We start from the raw sequence: 6,809 nt of genomic DNA on the forward strand, positions 1-6,809 counted from the left end.
TATATATATATATATATATATATGAATTTGTATGTATGAACATGTGTGACTTAAGGTGTTATGTGAAAGGTTTGCTCACATATAAGTATTCACACACAAATGTATCAAGATCTAGTCAAGATAGGGGCCTTGAAAGATGTATTTATGTGTACCCTAAATTAGATGATGCTTTACATATGCTATGTTCATGTGAGGGATTATTTACATTATTTAGGTTGATGAACTTTCATCTATGACCTATGAGTTAAGCATATGGGGGGATGAATCTCCTAAACCTATGTTTTATAAAGTAAAAAATATAATAAAGGTTTTCAATAAAGGTAACTTATCTTAGCACCGAGTGAACTTGTAGATGAGGGGGTGACACTTTCCCACATATGGAAGGTAGGATTCACTGCGGTCCTCACGGGGTGGATAGCCTTATGACCTAACAAAGGGTGTAGAGTTGACACTTCCATGATTTCCCCCAAGTTCCATAAACTATGTTTCCACCATAGGATACTAGTTTGTGGATCCACCTAAAAAGCGATGTCATCTTCTGTTCTACTTTGGATGGTAGACCATTCTTTTTCGGTGTGGGGTTTTATGACAGCAGATTCCATGTTTACCATCACATGGTCTATGTCAGTTAAGGCTATAGTTTCCCTAAAGTAAAATGGACAATGGAAGGACCCTAACAAGGATAACCTAAGGGTAGTTTCTTAGTGTAGGTAATGGTATGTGACTTCACCTATTCATTGCACAAGTGACTCTTGAGGGAAGTCTCAGGAAGGTGTTCTAATGTATGTCATTTTGTATATGTTCTTTATGCACGACTTTGTAGTATTTGTCTACTTGTTATGAAGATGTGCATGGTATGAGTATTTATGAATGATGTTGATCTTGTTGACTATATGATGTTATCTCCTCTTACTATGTTGATATATGACTTGGATGTAAAAGGCTTGTGGTGTCATGATAGGTTTACTAAGTATGTGTGGGGTTATGGGGCCTTACATCTACATTGCACAGGTAGGCTTAGATTTGGGGCATGAGTTAGGTCTTATAAGGTTTTATGTGAAGTAAAATAAGTATCTGTGCATAATGACTAGGAGCTCACTGTAATGTCCTTATAGTCATGGCTTAACTATGTCTATGTTGTAGTATACTTCTATGATTGTATGTGTTGTCTTGTGTAGATGATATGTAGGGTTTTCCTTGTGGTCCTAATGTGACACATTGCACCAAGTATCCCTAAAGGGTAACTTGGGAGGCTAATGAATTCAAAGAAGAAGTTTCACTGTTAAAAAGATTTAGCTCACTATAAAGTGACCTCAAATGGGACTTAAATTCTATATCCGCTTTTCTATGATGTTTGGCCTTTGATTGTGTTCCTATAAAGTATAAAAATGATTTGAATGCTATTGATCAAAGGTTTATACGGATTTACTCAAAAACGCATGAAGTATGATTTCAAGAAAATGTCCCTTTTAAATTCATGTTTTTGCATAGTTACAACACTTAAAGAATTCTTGTACGAATCCTATTCTTCTCTACTTTTTACACAAAATGTAGGTTATGGATGCTTAAAGGATGTCTTGAATAGTGAAGAGATTGATAGATGATTCCCCAAGCTCAATGAAAGGAATCCTTAAGTTCAAGGATCTCTTATTTATGTCTTTACTGTAAAGTTTCTCAATATTGTATAGTTATGTAATGTGATTTAAAGGTCGTGTCCCTAATGTACTCTAAAGTTGTTGAGTCTAAGATGGCAAAGAGACTTAGGGTCTAATATATATTATGGCTTAAATTTTATTATCTATGAATTTAAGTTTCTAACATATGATGTGCTATGAGAAGTTTTAAATTTTCCGCTAAATTTACTATGTCAATGTGATGAATGATAACTATGGGCTTGTACAAGACCTCCGAGAGGTCAAGTACGCCATGTTGGTTCTAGGGGTTGCTCCCCGGATGTGACACTGCCGGTAAAAACATTTCAATCAGTAGAAAATTATGCCATGTTGTATATTCAGGAGGTGGTAAGACTTCATGGAGTCTCGGTCTCCATTATTTAAGACAAAGGTGCATAATTTACTACATAATTGTAGAAATCTTTTCAGAAAGGCTTGGGTTCAAGACTGGAGGGCGAGTAGAGAACACTATTCAAACCTTGGAGGATATGTTGAGGGAGTGTGTGATCGATTTCAAAGGGAATTGGGATTATCACCTAGCTCTTATCGAGTTCTCATACAATAATATGTACCACTCTAGCATCCAAATGGCTTTGTATAAAACTCTTCATGGGAGAAGATGCAAATCTTCTATTGGATGGTGTGAAGTTGGTGAAACAATCTTGATATAACTAGATTTAATTCACAAAGCTATAGAGAACGTGAAAGTGATTCAAATGAGATTGAAAATGGCACATAGTCGTCAGAAATCCTACACTGATGTTAGGATAATTGAGTTAGACTTTGAAGAAGATGATTGGGTACTTGAATGTTTCACCCATGGTATCATGAGGTTTAGTAAGAAGGGTCAACTTAGTCCCCGGAGTATTGGACCTTTAAGAATATCCAAGAGAATTGACAAGGTAGCTTATTAGTTGGAACTACAAAAAGTGTCAGGAGCGGTTCATTCGGTGTTTCACATCTCCATGTTGAAGAAATGCATGGGTGATCCATCATTGATTATACCAACTGAAAATATTGAGAGCAATGATATCTTATCTTATGTGGAGATTCTTGTTTAGATTCAAGATCGCCAAGTTCCCAAATTGGAACATAAGATGTAGCATTAGTCAAAGTCCTTTGGAGGAACCAATTCATTGAGGAAGCTAACTGGTAAGTTGAGGAGGATATGAAGAAGAGATATCCATATCTCTTTTAATCCGGAGAAAGTTCAGACCAAGGTACTAATTTTTCTCTTAGTATTCTTTAAATCATGAGAAGGCATGTTGTTGTTGGGATTTGCTTGTTGGATGTATGAACTTGAAGTAACAACCCTTAGCCTAGTAAGAGTAATCTCAATCGAGAATGAATATTTCCAAGGGAGAGATATTGTAACATCTTAGATTTTGACAAGGTAGGAAGAAGCTAAGAACTTGAAATAGCCATTTTGGAAATAATTAAAAATTTGGAAATTTATTAAAGTTAGAAAAAGTGTGGCTTGGTCAATTTAAAAAGACCATATATTATATCTATTGATGAGTTAGGTGAACTTCTAGTTATGGTTGGATAGCCCTTGAAATTATCTTTCCAATGCTGTCACATTTGCGTGATTCCGAGTTCGTATGAGGAAGTTATGCTCTTTGGAAGTTGGACTATCAAATTAAGGAAAGTCTAAATCCGGATTTAGAAGGGTAATTTAGTTTATTCCTAGAAAATATCATGAGATCCTTCCACTTATAAATCATGGTCCTTGTATCCATAATTCAATTCATGGACTATTTAAGAGTCAAGTGAAGAAGTTAAGAATCAAGTCATGAGGTCAAGATATATGTCAAGATAAGTTCTTAATGTTTTTAAAAGTCTTCCACAAACGTTTTACCCTTTTTCTTAAGACTTATGTTTCAGAGTTAAGCAAAGAGTTCAAATTTAAAGTTCATTGCTACAAAGAATTATATTGGAACTAGGTATTCCCAAGAGGTTTCAAAATGTTTTCGCATTTAAATAATAACGAAATCAGATATTTCCAAAGAGTATTTTATCTAGTGTTCAGAAAAGAGTATACACTTCCATAATAAAGAAAGAGGAAAATCTTTGATTTCCAAGGTAGCCGTTGAGCTAATCTTTTTAGGACTAATCTCAAATCAAAGAAGAAAGTATGTTTTTATAACATAAGAGCTAATATAATAATATTTTAGGGAGTAGTATTAAGAACCGATATGGGGGATAGTTCACACAACTCACAACCCCCATAAACCACTAGCCACCATGGGTAGAAAAGGTAAAATTTTAGAGATGATTCATTTTGTGATTTTTAGCATACACTAATGGATCTACTTCATAGTTCAAGTTCTATACTAATGGCAAGGTAGAGGAGGATCCTCTTAGCGTGGCGCAAAACATTGTATCATCAGTATATCTCTTAAGAGATGGTTGTTACTTCTAGAAAATCCTAGTGAAGTTAGTTATATTTATATACACAATTTATTTGTATTTTTACATATATCTCATAGTTATATTATATCTTTGCATACATACAAAGTTGACATCATTATTTAAACAAATTTTCTTTATATTGCACTTGTTTTAAATCATTTTGTATTAAAATGAGTTCATTCATGTAGAGATGAGTTGAGCCAGGTAATCTCTTCAAATTTCCTTTCAAACCTATGTTTGTGTTTTAGCATTACAACTCGCATACTCGTACATTCAATCTACTGATTCATGTTGGCCTGCATCGTATTATGATATAGTCGCAAGTAACTAGGATCGATATTCGACGCACCATTGATCTACTGAGCAGTTCAGAGTAAGTTGGTGAGCCTCCTTCCAGTTCAGAGTTGCCATTTCGGCTAAGTTGAATGTTTTATCTTTAAAAACGTTCTAAGTTATGTTTTAAACAGTTGACTAAGTGCATTTTAATCCTTGTATTATTGTTTTAAGTCTTCTGCTGAGTAAGTAAGTCTGACCAAGGCTTCTTTTCGGACAAGCAATTTTCTTTGAGTGCAAGTCCAACGCAGGGTGTAGGCTCGGGCATGATAAGATTAGTCGCACATAACCTAGGATGTAGTAGTCTAGTCCTAGTATGATTCAAATTCTAAATTGTCATTTTGATTCGATGAAACTGTTCCTTCGACATGTTCCATCAATCTTCAAGCTCCTTTCAACAAATATCATAAATAACATTATAATATAATCATGATTTTGAACTAACCAACTCAATCTCTATTTTTAATAGTCAACCTAATTTGTCGAAAAAATTTGTATAGAATGTCAATTGATATTATTTCATTAAAAATTATTAAAGGCATCATTATGAATCATTAACGATGTAAGTTACTTCATACCCCAAGTAGTTACTTAATCGAAAGAATTTCGAGCATTATCTCAATATAATATTTTAAATCAAATATATCCCGCATTTTGTTAAGAATATAGTTAAATCAAAAGATTTTTTTCACAATCATAAAGTTTTTATATTTCACTTACAACTTACAAGGTGAAACAAATAATAATTATTATAATTCTTAATTCTCAAACAAAACAATTTAGCATATAATTAATTTGTCTTTCCCACATTTTCTAGTTTTTATTAAATTGCTATTACATTTCATACTTTATTGGAAAATGATATATTATATACTCTCGACTAGTTCATTGTTTTCTATCAATTCCTAAAACATTTTATAATTTGTAGAAAAATAATTTCTACCGTGCTTGTTCAAGTGATTATATTTACAAAATATATATTTACAAAATATTAAAAGAGCTACTCCATCAATTTTCTTTAAATTTTAAAATTTTGGTTATTGCATTTGATTTTTGGGTTTTTAGTAGTTTAATTTGATTAAACGCAAAATCATAATTTAACTACACTCATTGTACATTCTACCGTTAAAACCTAACATTTGTTTACATATGCCCAATTCAAATTCTAAAATACGGCCCATACACACAGACCCAATTCAAAACTCAAGGCTAGAATAGTGAAATTTGAAAGAATTGAAAAATGTATCATTATATTATTGTTTGAAAAAATTGATTAAATCATAAGTCGAATCAAAATTGTGAAAATAAAACTGAACTGCATTTATTTCAGTTTGGTTTCGATTTAACATTTTCACCGAATCAAAAATTGAAAAAGTGAATAGAAATTCCCAAACTGAACCGTACCAACTGAACACCCAAACCTATTGACTATACATTACTATTTATGTATCATGACCATAAAACTATACATTATTAATTTATCGTATTCTGATTAAAAAACTATTGAGTTTATAAGAAATTTATTATACATGTAATCATTCTAAATAACATTTTTTGTGATTGCTACATTACACTGTTGTTAGTTGACAAGTATCTAATACATGCAATAAAATTTGAAATTTGTTGAATTTTATATACAAGTTTTAATAATTGGTGCAACTATGTCTTAAATATTACTCGGATTACTGGAGATAAGTAATAACATTTGATACATAGTCAATTCAACAATTTAAAATGATTGTGTATCATATACAAAATAATTATTAATATGATATATGCTGACTTAATTAGTTATACAACAATGTTTGATGTAAATAATAACCTGTGATATATAACGATGTTATATACATAAAAAAGTGATGTATCATATACATATTTATGAATATGATACAAAATGATATGTTAAAAAACATTAGTGTGATAATAATATTTGATAATATCTATCATTGTAGTTGAATAACTACCTGTGTATGCATCTGGTAGAAAAAATAACGGAATTTTGTAAAGTTATGTATCAAATACATATTTATAAACATGATATATACTAATTTGTGTTTGAATAAATTTGGATTAGGAATCAAAACTAATATTTGAACATGATGAAATTTTAAAGTGTATCATAATATTGAATCATAGGAATTATACATAAATTTATCAATCACAATCAACTAGATACAATACAAAAATATGAACCTTGGATGCATAAGACTATTTAGCAACATGTTCTACTTTTCTCCCTTTTTTGTATCAGAAAATAATGAAGAACATAAAATTGAAAAAGAAATTACCGTGAGGAGAGATACTACAGATCCATCTTTTTTACCTTTTTTGGGGGGTAGGGGTACACAATCAGTCTAGAAGATGAAGGTATATAATTCTTCGACTTTGACT

The sequence above is a fragment of the Solanum pennellii genome, chromosome 9, assembly GCF_001406875.1.
Source record: "Solanum pennellii chromosome 9, SPENNV200".
NCBI lineage: Eukaryota > Viridiplantae > Streptophyta > Magnoliopsida > Solanales > Solanaceae > Solanum > Solanum pennellii.